Raw genomic sequence first — 17,098 nt, 5'->3', positions numbered from 1 at the left:
ACCTCCCCCTCTCAACAAACACCTGTTCCTCTCCCCTAGGTGGTCAGGAGTCCCACTAAGACCCACTGTGCACCTGTCCCCCCTTCCACCTCCCCCTCCCCCTCTCGACACACACCTGTTCCTCTCCCCCTTAGGTGGTCAGGAGTCCCACTAAGACCCACTGTGCACCTGTCCCCCCTTCCACCTCCCCCTCCCCCTCTCGACACACACCTGTTTCTCTCCCCCTTAGGTGGTCAGGAGTCCCACTAAGACCCACTGTGCACCTGTCCCCCCTTCCACCTCCCTCTCTCAACACACACCTGTTCCTCTCCCCTAGGTGGTCAGGAGTCCCACTAAGACCCACTGTGCACCTGTCCCCCCTTCCACCTCCCCTCCCCCTCTCGACACACACCTGTTCCTCTCCCCTAGGTGGTCAGGAGTCCCACTAAGACCCACTGTGCACCTGTCCCCCCCTTCCACCTCCCCCTCCCCCTCTCGACATACACCTGTTCCTCTCCCCTAGGTGGTCAGGAGTCCCACTAAGACCCACTGTGCACCTGTCCCCCCTTCCACCTCCCCCTCCCCCTCTCGACACACACCTGTTCCTCTCCCATAGGTGGGAACAGAGGGCTGCGGCTGACTGTAGAGAATGATGATGCAACACAGAGAACCATGGAGCTTTTCCTTCCTTACAACAACCCTGGAGCTTTCTCCTTCCTCATCCAAGAGGCCATAAGAGGGGTCCAAATCCATCTATAGTCAGCCAAGAGGCCATAAGAGGGGTCCAAATTAATCTATAGTCAGCCAAGAGGCCATAAGAGGGGTCCAAATTCATCTATAGTCAGCCAAGAGGCCATAAGAGCTACAAAACCACTAGGAGGAAACTGATCATATATAGAGATGTTTCTACACTTTCATTGACAATTTGCTTTAAAACAATGCAATACTGTATGAAGTAAAAAAAAGCTATGTCTGTAAGGAGTAGCATGAGAGGAAAGCATAATTTAATCTGGGCAGTAGGCTTACACACCTGTCTTGACTGAGCAAACACCAAACCACCATTCTGTTTAGGAAGCCTAGGATATTTCCATCCTGTAGATTCATAACATTTAATGCAAATTGCAGAGGTTCAGAGAGTAAAAAAGGGTGTCCAAAGCCATTTTAATGATGTTTTAGTGGAGATGCCGACTGGGATATAGCCCTGATAATTATTACAAGCCATCCAGCCTATTCCAGTAATAATAATAATCATTCACACTTTGAGAATCTGACTGTTGTGTCTTTCATTATTCCAGCGATTCCATACTGCGCTCCATTTTTATGGAGGGACAGAAAATGTAGGCCTTAAGAAATGACAGCTGGAAACCTCTGTTAGAAGATGTGTGTGGAATATTCAAAAGTTATGAACTTTGTATTCCGTGCCATAAATTGTCTGTAAAATACATAAATCCAGGCTTTGAAATCTGCAGATTTCCTCAGCTTGGTTGGACCAGTGAGTCCAAAATGCAGCTGAATCGGAGTGGGATCCACTTCCACATTTTACTAGCCTATCAACTACCTTCCCCACCACACCAGTAACAAATAAACAAACCTGTCATTATCAGGATCAGTTTGTTTTTTGATCTTCCAAACAGCAGTAAACTAATATTAGTCTAATGTTAAATTGTCAATGGAAGGAATGTGATACATTTCCATGTAAAAGTACACATGAGCACCAACATGTGAAGTTTATAGGAGGATATCAAATTGGGTGTGAAATGAAAGCAAAGAGTCTATATTTTGGGGAAATAAAAGGCATTGACACATTTTCATAACATTTTCCATCTGAAAAATGTATGGCTTTGATTTCTGGTCAAACAGATGGAAATGGGTTCTTCTAAAACTACTTCCAAATAAAAAGTATTAATAAGGTAATACATCAAAACAATGGTGATGAAGTAAAAAACCTGCCAACTAATTTCAACACTTGTATTTCATTTTGGACAAATTATTGGCCTTCTGTACGTTTACCAAAAGCACATATCTTTAAAGGAGATTTTCTAATGTCTCCCATGAGGAGGGATAATACAAGTTCACAGAAGTAAAAACATAGACCTACCAATTAGTTATAGGCCTAGTGTTTTTACTGATATACATTTTTGTTTAGGAGTTATTAAGTGATTAAAACACAGATCAAATCATTTGCGACGGTAAAGTTTTGAAAAACGCATTTGTTATTCAAATTATAACAACATAGCTCAGGCAGTAGGAAGCTCTCTCATCCATTTATATGCAGATGATACAGTCTTATACTCAGCTGGCACCTCCCCGGATTTTGTGTTAAATGCTCTACAACAAAGCTTTCTTATTGTCCAACAAGCTTTCTCTACCCTTAACCTTGTTCTGAACACCTCCAAAACAAAGGTCATGTGGTTTGGTAAGAAGAATGCCCCTCCTCCCACAGGTGTTATTACTACCTCTGAGGGTTTAGAGCTTGAGGTAGTCACCTCATACAAGTACTTGGGAGTATGGCTAGACGGTGCACTGTCCTTCTCTCAGCACATATCAAAGCTGCAGGCTAAAGATAAATCTACTTGGTTACCTCTATCGTAATCGCTCCTCTGTCACCCCAGCTGCCAAACTAACCCTGATTCAGATAACCATCCTACCAATGCTTGATTACGGAAACGTAATTTATAGATCAGCAGGTAAGGTTGCTCTCGAGCGGCTAGATGATCTTTACCATTCGGCCATCAGATTTGCCACCAATGCTCCTTATAGGACACATCACTGCACTCTATAATCCTCTGTAAACTGGTCATCTCTGTATACCCGTCGCAAGACCCACTGGTTGATGCTCATTTATAAAACCCTCTTAAGCCTCACTACCCCCTATCTGAGATATCTACTGCAGCCCTCATCCTCCACATACAACACCCATTCTGCCAGTCACATTCTGTTAAAGGTCCCCAAAGCACACACATCCCTGGGACGCTCCTCTTCAGTTCACTGCAGCTAGCGACTGGAATGAGCTGCAACAAACACTCAAACTGGACAGTTTTATCGCAATCTCTTCTTTCAAAGACTCAATCATGGACACTCTTACTGACAGTTGTGGCAGCTTTGCGTGATGCATTGTTGTCTCTACCTTCTTGCCCTTTGTGCTGTTGTCTGTGCCCAATAATGTTTGTACCCTGTTTTGTGCTGCTACCATATTGTTTTGCTATCGTGTTGTTGTCATGTTGTGTTGCCACCATGCTGTGTTGTCATGTGTTGCTGCCTTGCTATGTTGTTGTCTTTAGGTCTCTCTTTATGTAGTGTTGTGTTGTCTCTCTTGTCGTGATGTGTGTTTTGTCCTATATTTATATGTTATTTATTTTAAATGTTTAATCCCAGGCCCCCGTCCCCGCAGGAGGTCTTTTGCCTTTTGGTAGGCCGTCATTGTAAATAAAAATGTGTCCTTAACTGACTTGCCTATTTAAATAAAAACATTAAAAGAACATTAAAAGCCCAATGAATACTCGTCTTTGTGTAAGGATTTAACTCCCACAGCTCGTGGGACATTTATTTTGAAGGCACGTATAAATAACAACTGCACGAGGACAGACAGTGTCTGACAGGCTGACACACACATCACAGTTACAAATAGTAGCTAGCTAGAAATTGCGCAAAAATAAGTTTAAAGATTTCAAAGAAAAGGAAAGTAGACAATGAATGCAGGGTGTTCCAGCAAGAGTGGACATCGAAAAACTTCTTTATTGAGGTATCAGGGAAAGCTGTGTGCTTAGTGTGCAGAGAGAGCATCACTGTCTTGAAAGACAAAAACTTGTCCCGACACTTCCAGACAAAGCATGCAGAGAAATATAGGAATATGTCTTCTGAGCAGAGGGCCAGTGCATCGAAAGAGTTGCTTTCTCAGTTGCAAAAGCAGCAAGAACTTTTCACAAAACTGCATTCAGCAAACGACGGAATTGCAAGAGCTAGCTATGTACTGTCCCACAAAATTGCTAAACATAGCAAGCCATTTGCTGAGGGCGAATTCATTGAAGAATGTTTATTTGACTTTGCAGCAATACTTTGCCCCGACAAGAAAGAGCTGTTTGTTCGTCTTGACAGGGAAATATTTTCAATGACACAGCGTGTTACACAGCGTGTTGAGGACATCGCAGAGAATATGGAACATCAGTTGAAAGACAAGGTAAAGGATTTCACCCATTTCTCCTTGGCCCTGGATGAGAACAGTGATGCATGTGACACAGCACAGTTGTTGATATTCTTACGAGGCATAACCCCAGACTTTGAAATTACAGAGGAGCTTGCTTCAGTGCAGTCAATATTGGAGGAGGTTAACAAGTGTGTGGAAAAGCTGGGACTGAGTTTTGAAAAGTTATCCAGTGATGGGTGCCAAACTTGACAGGAAAAAACGTTGGCCCTTTGAAAAGGATACCAGATCAGGTAGCTGAGCTGAACCCAGAACAGAAAATGATTTTCCTGCATTGCATTTATTCATCAGGAGCTGCTCTGTAAATGTGTTCTGAAAATGAGCCATGTTGTGGATACAGTCACTAAAGTGGTAAACTTCATAAGAGCAAAATCTTTTACCACAGGCAGTTTGTCTCACTGTTGGAAGAGACAGAGTCGGGTCATGCAGATCTCCCCTACCACACAAACGTGAGTTTGGGGAAGGTGCTTAAAAGGGTATGGGACCTGAAGTCAGAGATTGCTGAGTTTAAGCAAATGAAAGGAAAATATGTGGATTTCCCTCAAATGCAAGACAAAGAATGGTTGGCTGATTTTGCTTTCACCATGGACATCATGGCCCTCATGAATGAACTGAATTCCAAACTACAAGGGAAGGGCCTTTTGCACATCAGATGTACAGCCTTGTCAAAGCCTTCAAGGGAAGATTACTCCTCCTGACCCGCCAAGTAGAAGCCAACAATCTCACCCACCTTCCGACACTACTAGAGACGTATATATCGCTGCTGCGTGCTTTGAACTAGGGATGCATGATATATCGGTGAGCATATCGGAATCGGACAATATTAGCTAAAAATGCCAACATCGGCAGCGGCCCGATGATTAGTTTAACGGCAATATGCGAAACCGATGTCACAGCTGACGTGCATACCTATAACATAAGTAGATGACGTAATGACGCCACAAAAAATACAGCGCTACACAGAACAAAAGCAGAAAAATACTAAGCACACACTTCCAACAACTAAACAAGTTCAAGTCGAGCAGTCATTTGAAAGAGTAAGAACATTTCAGCGAGACAACTCAGGCGAAATCCATTAACGGCAAGATAATGGAATTCATTGCCCTTGACAATCAACTGTCCTCTGATGTTGGCTTTCGCCGACTGGTCAAGCTGCGGTACACACTATTTTTCAGATGTTGCCCTACCGGAGTTACACAGTATTGTTGAAACGTACATCAATGAGCTACATGCTATGGGCGTCACTGCTATTAGCTTCACGACTGACATTTGGACCAGCGATGTCAGCCCCATGAGCATACCGAGTCTGACAGCACAGTGGGTTGACAAGGATTTCGTACTGACGAAAGCTGTTTTGCATGCTCAAGAATGTGCTGGTTCTCATACTGCCATTTCAATGGCATTTGAGAACGTGTTTGAAACCTGGAAACATGAACACAATCCTAGCTCCATTCGAACAACTGACTCGAGAAATAAGCTCATAAACTGCATCTGCAGCAGATGTGATACCCCGTCATGGACTGAAATGCCTGCTCAACAAAACTACCGACACAGATCGTGGTGTTAAAACTTACAAAAGTACTCGAGGCAGTGAACAAGCGATTCGGTGGCACTCTCTCTGAGCCTCTTTACTGTGTCGCCACCATGCTAGGTACAAGGACCGCTACTTCGATGCAGACAAGAAACAGGGTTTACGTGTGATGTTCCATACACAGCTGGACGAGATGGAAACGGACAGTGACAGTGCGCACCGAGGAGGAGGCCATGGACAGACAGAGCTGAAACTTCACTGCTTGACATGTATGATGAAATCCTGGTTGAGAATATAACAACTGAACAAATGAACAACGAAAGAGGTGAAAGAAATAGGTTTTGATTATGTTTTACTGGTAATGGGGACATATGTAAATGCAAACAAAATAACTTTTTCTCAGTGTGTGGTGTGTGACCTTTATTTAACCAGGTTGGCTAGTTGAGAACAAGTTCTCATTTAGAACTGCGACCTGGCCAAGATAAAGCAAAGCAGTGCGACACAAACAACAACACAGAGTTACACATGGAATGAACAAGCGTACAGTCAAGAACACAATAGAGAAAAAAGTCTATATACAGTGTGTGCAAATGAGATAAGATAAGGGAGGTAAGGCAATAAATAGGCCATAGTGGCGAAATAATTACAATTTAGCAATTAAACACTGGAGTGATAGATGTGCAAAAGGTGAATGTGCAAGTAGAGATATTGGGGTGCAAAGGAGCAATTAAAAAAAAAAATAACAGTATGGAGATAAGGAAGTTGGATGGGCTCTTTACAGATGGGCTATGTACAGGTGCAGTGATCTTGTGAGCTGCTCTGACAGCTAGTGCTAGTGAGGGAGATATGGGTCTCCAGCTTCAGTGATTTTTGCAATTCGTTCCAGTCATTGGCAGCAGAGAACTGGAAGGAAAGGCGGCCAAAGGAGGAATTGACTTTGGGGGTGACCAGCAAAATATACCTTCTGGAGTGCGTGCTACGGGTGGATGCTGCTATGGTGACCAGTGAGCTGAGATAAGGCGGAGCTTTACCTAGCAAAGACTTATAGATGACCTGGAGCCAGTGGATTTGGCGATGTATATGAAGCGAGGGCCAGCCAACAAGAGTATACAGGTCGCAGTGGTGGGTATGGGGCACTGGTGACAAAATGGATGGCACTGTGATAGACTGCATCCAATTTGCTGAGTAGAGTGTTGGAGGCTATTTTGTAAATGACATCGCCGAAGTCAAGAATTGGCAGGATAGTCAGTTTTACGAGGGTATGTTTGGCAGCATGAGTGAAGGATGCTTTGCTGCGAAATAGGAAGCCGATTCTAGATTTAATTTTGGATTGGAGATGCTTAATGTGAGTCTGAAAGGAGAGTTTACAGTCTAACCACACACCTAGGTATTTGTAGTTGTCCACATATTCTAAGTCAGAACCGTACAGAGTAGTGATGCTGGACGGGCGGGCAGGTGTGGGCAGCGATCGGTTGAAGAGCATGCATTTAGTTTTACTTGCATTTAAGAGCAGTTGGAGGCCATGGAAGGAGAGTTGTATGGCATTGAAGCTCATCTAGGGGTTAGTTAACAGTGTCCAAAGAAGGGCCAGAAGTATACAGAATGGTGTCGTCTGCGTAGAGGTGGATCAGAGAATTACCAGCAGCAAGAGCGACATCATTGATATATACAGAGAAAAGAGTCGGCCTGAGAATTGAACCCTGTGGCACCCCCATAGAGACTGCCAGAGGTCCGGACAACAGGCCCTCCGATTTGACACACTGAGCTCTGTCTAAGAAGTAGTTGGTGAACCAGGCGAGGCAGTCATTTGAGAAACCAAGGCTGTTGAGTCTGCCGATAAGAATGTGGTGATTGACAGAGTCAAAAGCCTTGGCCAGGTCGATGAATACAGCTGCACGGTATTGTCTCTTATCGATGGCGGTTATATCGTTTAGGACCTTGCAGCTCAGTGGGATAACGCTCCCACTGACCTGCAACTTGAGTTTAACGATCCTCAGTCTGGTGCAGTGATTGGAGAACTATTCGAAACAATGTCACTGACGAGGTTCTATGCATCTTTCGATGAACAAAACTTTCCAAAGATTAGGAGTCATGCTCAGAAGATGTTCGGGTCAACCAATGTATTTGAACAGACATTTTCAGTGACGAAATATGAGTCATGAACCTATGTATGTGAACATACATTTTCAGTGACGAAATATAATGAGTCATGGCACAGATCATCTCTTAATGATTCTCACCTCTCAACAATCCGACGCATAGCGACGTCAGAAACTATACCTGAATTCACTGCTCTAGTCAATGCCCATCAGAGACATCACTCTTCACGCTGATTGAGTAGTTTAAATGTAAATGTTGAGCTCTCTCTGTGTTTTTGTGCATAACCATTAACAAGAGCTCTGTCCGTGGTGCTGAATGCAGTGTACTTTCCCTCTGTGTAGTTCATTGCATGTTAAATAATGAAAATACCTACCAAAAGGAGAACATTGTGGTTTATTTCTGTGCATGTTAAAAAAATGGAATAAGTAGCATATCTGGACGTGATTTACAGGAGATATGTCAGCACAGTCATACACATTTATAATCCTTTAATATGATTCTGGCCCACGATGGCAAAAATGTATTCTAATGTGGCCCTCCATGGAAAATAATTGCCCAGGCTAGACCCTTGAGACATTAACTTAATCTACATAACACAAGATTGTACATGGTCATGTGTAGTAGCCTTTCAATGGAGCCCTTCCTGCTTTGGCACATAGGTGAGAGTCCAGCTGTAGACAATAAGGACAGACCACCCAAGACACTAACCTCATCTACATAACTCATGTACAAAGCAATACAAGTTTACTAAGTGACTGATTCAAAACAGTAATATGTTATATTATGTACTGAACAAAAATATATACGCAACATGCAAAGTGTTGGTACATGTTTCATGAGCTGAAATAAAAGATCCCAGAAATGTTCCAAACGCACAAAAAGTTTATTTCTCTCAAAAGTGGTTTACATCCCTGTTAGTGAGCATTTCTCCTTTGCCAAGATAATCCATCCACCTGACAGGTGTGGCATATCAAGAAGCTGATTAAACAGCATGATCATTACACAGGTGCACCTTGTGCTGTGGACAATAAAAGGCCACTAAAATGTGCAGTTTTGTCGCAACAGATGTCTTAAGTTGAGGGAGCGGGCAATTGTAATGCTGACTGCAGGAATGTCCACCAGAGCTGTTGCCAGAGAGTTGAATGTTCATTTCTCTACCATAAGCTGCTTCCAACACCATTTTAGAGAATTTGGCAGTACGTCCAACCAGTCTCCCAACCGCAGACCACATGCAACCACGCCAGCACAGGACCTCCACATCCGGCTTCTTCACCTGCGGGATCGTCTGAGACCAGCCACACTGAGAACTGATGAAACTGAGGAGTATTTCTGTCTGTAATAAAGCCCTTTTGTGGGGGAAAAACTAATTGATTGGCTAGGCCTGGCTCCCCAGTGGGTGGCCTATGACCTCCCAGGCCCACACATGGTTGAGCCCCTGCCCAGTCATGTGAAATCCATAGATTAGGGCCTATTGAATTTATTTCAATTGACTGATTTCCTTACATGAACTAACTCATGTTTCCTTTACATATTTGTTCAGTATAAGTACAAATAACCAGACAAATACATTTGCAGACCTTTTAGATATGTATTTACTACCACATGAAGAAAATAGTGCAATGTAAAAACAGGTGAAGTGTGATGAAAAGGGAAAATAAGACTTATTCAAACAAAGTAAATACCAGTTACACATGAATGAGGAAATAAGTGTAAAAAAACATACAAAAACCCCCCGGGTAAATTACCCACCCCCCTAACGTATGAACAATAATTAAAAAAAAAGCACAATCGTTTTTTGAGTGAGACAAACAAAAGGAATAGATACCATCCCTGGTACCACGACATCGTAGACAGCCTTTGCTGGACACTGCTGCTGTCTCTGTTACTCCTGCTGCAGTCATCCACGCGCTGCATAATGTCAGCGTCCAAAGGATCCAAGGCGGTCTTCCTCTTCCGGCCATTGGAGCTGGGCCGGGGAGATGGGATGGAGGTTGATGGAGTTGCAGGGCAGAGAGCATGGGTCTTTGCTAGCCGGGGAACTGATGAATCAAGGGGCGATGAACCACCTGTAGATGGGCCCCTCAGGGCTCAGCTCCATCTCTGGACTGTCCAAAACACCACAAAAGCAGATGGTGAATACAATGCAAGCAATCTTAAACCATCTCCATGGACACCTTTGTGTTAAAATGTTTACCCAAAAGAAATGATTTCATAAACATCTCAATCTAATTAACACACACACCACTCTGTAGGTTTTCTGGTGTTTGAACTAGCCCTGTTAGTCATTATGATAACACAGCCACTGAACATTTCCCACTCACAATTTTGCCCATCCAGAAAAGAGCTGATTTCACATGTTCTAACAAGGTCTGCTAAACATAAGATCACAAACACACACACTGACTGCACAAAAGGACTCGGCTGCATGACGAGTACATACCGTATCTGGCATATTGTTGTCTGTCTGATGATGCTTCACGTGAACACGAAGCCAATCCAGTTGTCTGACAATCGGTGGGACACACACCAGCGGCAAACCCCACTACTCATCTCCATCACCCTTTTCAGATTGCGAACATACCGGTCCCGAATCTTTCTCCATGTTTCTTTGATATCAGTACCGGTGTTCAAATTCCGTGATATCTCCCTCCAGCTGTTGTCTTTTGCTTACTTGTCCGAATACAACCGCATCAAAGGGTTGTATACGTTCTCGTATTGTCTCACCAGCTCGCAAAGACGCTCCTCCAAACTAAACATAGAAATAATTGCGCTTAGCAAATCTCGAAATAAAAAGCACAAAAAAGGAAGGTTGCAAGTAGTAGAACAAAGAAGCAGAACATCCATCTCTTCTGTGTTTATTCCAGAAGAGATACTGGAAAGTATGTGATTGACACACAGCCGTGCGACTTCCATTGCAAAACTCACTCAATACTGCCCCTCAGTCTTCGCAAGGAATGATAAGTCGGGTCTCAATTTCTTTGGTAGGAAAAAACTGGGTCAAATGACGGAGCGTATTACAAGGAGCCGCCCTTTTGTGACAAAAAAACAGCATTGCAACACTGCGCTCCGTCGGCCCTTTTTGTGTACTGTATGTAGACCCCTCAATGTTACCTACCCATGAGTCCCCTCTCTCTCTCTATTTACTCTAACCAGAATCCCCACCCACTGAGCACCGCCCGACACAGGACGTCCATGGATGTTGAAAAGTAGTGGAAACTTGGTCAGCCCGCCGTGGCCTTGATTTCACTGTCCACGGACGTTTTTGGTCCGGTCTGGACCATGATTGGTTCTGATTTGGTCTGGCCACCAATCATAGACATCTATGTTTCACAAGTTTAACCGCACAGTACAGTACAGAAAAGTAGAGTATAGTTCAGTAGAGCAGAGTTTAGTACAGTAGACCATACTAAAGAGTACAGTATAATGTACTGACCTATACTCTACTCTGTGATGTGCTGTAGTACTTTACTGTGCTCTATTGTACTGTGATATCCAAACTTGTGAAACAGACATCTATGATGTTTCAGATTTGGTCCGGTCCAGACCAACCAAATGTGGTCTTGTTTGGGGTGGAGCTCATTAGAATAATAGTCAGTGTGTAGAATAACACCCATACGGTATATGCAAAGGAGGATGTTGCATATTTCTACCTTTGTGTACGTATTCAGGTTACATCACCACGAAGAGAATGAAATGCATATCCATAATGATTCATTTCTGTGTAGTACAGTTCAGGGACCCACGATGTAATTCTGTTACTGGGTGTAAATACACTTCACTTACTGTAGTTCAATAACCAAAATGGCTCCATTTTCAGCTGGCTTTAAGGACCCACTAGTGTCAAACACACATTAGTTTGCAATTGTGTGATGTTAAAATGGGCGCACTGGCATTTTCCAGCCCTAATGCCAGGTTCGGCAACTTACCTGTCTAACATCAGCTCACTTGGCCCCCCGACTGGCGCAGCGGTCTAAGGCACTGCATAACTTTAGACGCTGGTTCGAGCCCAGGCTTTCAACCTCTCCATGGCCCAGTCTGTAATGCCTACATATTTCAAGCAGTCTACCATTGTCCCTGTGCCCAAGAACGCCAAGATAACCTGTCTCAAAGACTATCATCCTGCAGCACTCACATCTGTATCCATGAAATGCTTTGAAAGGCTGGTCATGGCTCACATCAACACTATCATCCCAGACACCTTGGACCCACTCCAATTCCCAAACCGCTCCAACAGATACACAGATGATGCAATTTCTATTGCACTCCACACTGCCCTTTCCCACCTAGACAAAAGGAACACCTACGTGAGAATGCTGTTGATTGACTACAGCTTAGCGTTCAACACCATAGTGACGTCGAAGCTCATCCCTAAGCTAATGTCCCTGGGACTGAACACTTCCCTCTGCAACTGGATCCTGGACTACCTGACGGACCGCCTGCAGGTGGTGAGGGTAGGCAACAACACATCCGTCATGCTGACCCACAGCATGGGGGCCCCTGAGGGCCCATGCCAAATGCTCAGATACTAAAAAGGTTATACAGCTGCGCCATCGAGAGCATCTTGACTGGCTGCATAACTGCTTGCTTTGGCAACTGCTTGACATCCGACCGCAAGGTGCTACAGAGGGTAGTGTGTTTGGCCCAGTACATCACTGGGGCCATGCTCCCTGCCATCCAGGCGGTGTCAGAGGAAGCTGCAAAAAATGGTCAAAGACCCCAGCCACCCAAGCCACAGACTGTTCTCTGCTACCGCACAGCAAGCTTTACCAATGCACCCAAGTCTGGAACCAACAGGACCCTGAACAACTTCTACCCCCAAGCCATAAAACTTCTAAACAATATTGCTAAAAAGCTAATCGAATGGCGACCCGGACTACCTGCATTGACTCTTTTTTGCACTAACTCACTTGCACCAACTATGCACACACGCTGGACTGTACAGTACTTACACCCCAACACACACACACTATATATGCCCACACACACACACTGATGCCCCACAATCACAAACTTTCACACTCACTCACCACATATGCTGCTGCTACTGTCTATTATCTATCCTGTTGTGTAGTCACTTTACCGCTGCCTATATGTACAGTACATAACTACCTCAAATACGTCATACCCCTCCCTGCACAGCGACTCGGTACTGGTACTCCCTGTATATAGCCATGTTATTTTCTACTCCCTATATATTGCAATGTTGACTGCAACACTCCAAACATAGGCTATTGAGCAAACACTGGATTGTTTTAATTTGTACTGTGTCTATTACTCGTTACTGTAGCCTATGCTATTTAACAAACTGCAGTTTTAATCCACAAGGGACCAGGAGATGAATATCCCATGCACCCAGCTGAATTGGAGTTGATCACAATGCAAATGTCAATAACCTACAAAACTTGAGACAAATGCCTGCGGTATTAAGCCATGGAACGTGTTGCATTGATTGGCGAGTAAGTGGTCAAATCCTTGTCACACCTACAACTTGTTAATTCATCAAAACCCAGTCCTTCACACCACGACCAGCTATTGCACTCATAATTCCACCTGTGAAAATAGCTAAATTATTTCTGACACCACAGGACCTATAGGTCTACCGCCAGTGCTTAGAGTTACCATTGAGTTAGGGTCATTAAATAGAGCCCAAGGTGTCATGTCATAACGGACACCCAATTCTTCCTGCAGACATCTTTGCATCTTAATTCGGGGCAGATATTTAACAAAGTTTTGTGAAAATATGGTAGCATAAGTAAATATGATTATGTGTAAATTGTTCAAAGTAGTCCTTCTGCATAGAGTCGTTTGATTTGTTAAACTTTGAAATGTTTTTTGATGGCATACATTTTAAAGTAAAAGATGGCAGTCTCGGCTTAATTCAGTTACCTTGGTCATGGAATTGCCCTATGACAGCCAGATGACTGCTGCATTTATTATGTGCTGTCTTTAAGATGACAGTCTCTACTTCACTCTTCTATCTGCTCAAAAGTACATATCTCTCTGAGACACACACGCAACTGTAGCTAAATGTCAATGTGACAGCTATTATTGCTTTTACTTTTTGTATCAGCTTCAAAAATGTTAGCTAGCTAATGCACTGTGCCATAGGCATTTCAAACTGGCCACCTAGCTAGCTGTAGCTAGATGGGATATAATTTATGAAACTAGCTGGTTAAAAGGGTAAAGGTTTGTGATAAGAGACCTGAGATCAATACAAATTGAAGGTTTAGCTAAAGTAGCTAGCGTGGCTAGCCGCTCTCGCTAACAGCGCTAGCTAGCTAACGAAGCCTTTGTGGCACCTGCTTCGCAAAGCAAACGTTAGCTACAAAGGAAACTAGCTTGCTAGCCAAGACAAAAGGGAGAAGCTACTGCTAACCTCAATTAGCAATTACTGAATGAAGATGATACTAGTTCGAATTTATTCAAAATGCCAAAGCAAGTAGTTATATTGTATAATATTATTGAAAATGTGAGGTATCTTGACAGCCACCAACATCACACCAGGAAGTTAGCGGTCATTGAACGACACACATAAATCAGACACCTGCTCTGTAACGTTAGCTAACGTTAGTTGCGTTGCTAACTTAGCTACCGTAGATAGCGTGTGTTGGCTATCGCGCTAGCTATCTAGCGTTAGCTGTCATTGGACGGCCGACGAACAGCACAGCAAACTCGGGTAGAATAGCTAACTAACAGAAACATAATTTTTTGACGTACTGTTAACAGCCTAGTTCATTAGGTAGCCAGTTTACTTTCGCAGATAACGTTAAGCACATTGCTTTCTTCTAACAACGTTAAGGAAATAACACCTAACATCAGATCAGCTAACTATCGTTAACCATGTAGCTAATAAAGGAGGGCAGACATTAACTTGCTCATGACAATACTAGCAAGCCAGACATTTAATATATAAAGTAAAATGCGTTGGCGAAGAATCGAGAAAACAGATGCTGGTAGAAATAGTAAGTATATTCAAACCTGGGCTGAGGACTGGTTGATGAAGATGAAGTGAGGATGGTGGAGGTGGCAATGATGGAACGAGAGGTTGTTGTTGTTGGTGGGTTACAGTCGCCAGGACTACGGTGACTATGGCGCTGCCTCACTGGGCAACAGTTGCTATAAAACTCACCCCGCGCAACCTAACTGAATATTCTGTAGGAGGAGCTGCGATGAGGGAGCGTTGGAGGGATGCATATTAAGGTCTATTTGATAAATGGATGTATGTGCTCCTGATAAGAAGAAAACAATTATTATAAAAGAAAAACTGCTTAGTATTATAAGCGGTATTAAAATGAATTAACATCAATATAACGTTAGTGAATCTTTCATTTACTCAGAACATCATCACATTAGGGTGGATTGATCACACTATTCTTGGTTCAATAAGTCTTCAAATGTATGAAAAATGGCAATAGAAATATCACAGAATGTTTCATTATGCGCACAATACAACATGGCAAACAGCATTAATAATCGCATTAGTTCATTGAATCAGGTTATTTCCCAAGGCGGGACTACCATGCACCAATAGGTGATAAAGAGTGGTTGAGATAACAAAGAAAGGAGGCAACCATCCATCCATCCATCCATCCATCCACCCCCCCCCCCCCCCCCCCCTCTCTCACACACACACACACACACACACACACACACACACACTCAAACAGACACAGATAACACACACCATATAAACACAGAGATATTAGTGAATATGTGATTTTTAAACCAATTTAAATTTGAAGCTACAGCCAGATCACGTAAAATCTTGTGTTTTAGTGAAAGGCTATACATAATTTCATTAGCCTAACAGTTCACAGATACGGATCGTGAACCTATTAGACATTACTACGAGGGACTTTTTGGAGTATATTTCTAAATATGGTCCATCGATGCCATTCGAATGTTTCAGTTAACCTTTAAAAGGTACAAATAATTGCTTTATTCCATCCAATCAATAATGGGCATTTTCAGAGCCAGCTAGGAAAAAAGTAAACTAAGGTTACTTCTGTAATACACATTACTTTGTCATTAATTACATGTAATTTACACTCTAGCTATTTTCTATTGTTTAGGTCCAAATTAACAGTCAGTGTTTCATAATCATCTACCTACGCCACTAAATATAATAAATTACAAGCTTTTTTTCCCTTCTTACACAATTTTGTACAATAGTACAGACATGCCGTCTTACAGCCACCTCAATTTTCTCTAGGCTCAGTCATTAAAACATTTAATTAATCTGACAAGCAGAAAAACACACACAATTCAGGTTAGATTTCTCTAATATATTTCTCACAAAAGAACTTTGATTTATCCAAGAACATTAATTACACTGAACAAAAACAGAAACGCAACATGCAACAATTTCAGAGATTTTACTGAGTTACAGTTCATATAAGGAAATCAGTCAATTTGAAATAAATAAATTAGGCCCTAATCTACTGTATGGATTTCACATGACTGAGAATACAGATATGCATCTGTTGGTCACAGATACCTTTAAACAAAAAAAAGGTAGGGCATGGATCATAAAACCAGTCAGTATCTGGTGTGATCACCATTTGCCTCGCATAGAGTTGATCAGGCTGTTGATTGTGACCTGTGGAATGTTGTGACCTGTGGAATGTTGTCCCACTCCTCTTCAAAGGCTGTGCGAAGTTGCTGGATATTCCCGGGAACTGGAACACACTGTCGTACACGTTGATCCAGAACATCCCAACCATGCTCAATGGGTGATACTGTATGTCTGGTGAGTATGCAGGCCACAGAAGAACTGGGACATTTTCACCTTACAGGAATTGTGTACAGATCCTTGCGAACCTTGCCATCTGCCGGGTAGAGTTGAAACTGGGATTCATCCGTGAAGAGCGCACTTCTCCAGCATGCCAGTGGCCACTGAAGGTGAGCATTTGTCCACTGGTGAGGACGACGAGCACGCAGATTGGGCTTCCCTGAGACGGCTTCTGACAGTTTGTGCAGGAATTCTTTGGTTGTGCAAACCCAGTTTCATCAGCTCTCCGGGTGGCTGGTCTCAGACGATCCCGCAGGTGAAGAAGCCGGATGTGGAGGTCCTGGGCCGGCGTGGTTAGCGGTTGTGAGGCCGGTTGGACGTACTGCCACATTTTCTAAAACCAGTTTCCCAAAGTCGGTCCTGGGGCCCCCCCTGGGTGCAGGTTTTGTTAACACTAGACAGCTGATTCAAATAATCAAAGCTTGATGATGAGTTGGTTATTTGAATGAGCTCTGTAGTGCTAGGGCAATAACCAAAACGTGCACCCAGGGGGGTC

General features: G+C 43.3%; 1 protein-coding gene across 2 annotated transcripts in view; it reads right to left on the bottom strand.

Moving 5' to 3' along the window:
• LOC129818653 (transcription factor RFX3-like) overlaps positions 1-14,933 on the bottom strand; it is a 59,175-nt gene extending 44,242 nt beyond the window's left edge. For both annotated transcript variants that reach the window (XM_055874761.1, XM_055874762.1), the window contains exon 1: positions 14,790-14,933. The gene's annotated coding sequence lies outside the window, so the exon portion shown is untranslated. The remainder of the gene's footprint in view (positions 1-14,789) is intronic.
• Positions 14,934-17,098: the final 2,165 nt, after the last annotated feature.

This window comes from Salvelinus fontinalis, chromosome 21, assembly GCF_029448725.1.
Source record: "Salvelinus fontinalis isolate EN_2023a chromosome 21, ASM2944872v1, whole genome shotgun sequence".
Classification (NCBI taxonomy): Eukaryota; Metazoa; Chordata; class Actinopteri; order Salmoniformes; family Salmonidae; genus Salvelinus; species Salvelinus fontinalis.
This window is presented reverse-complemented; position numbering and strand designations above follow the sequence as displayed.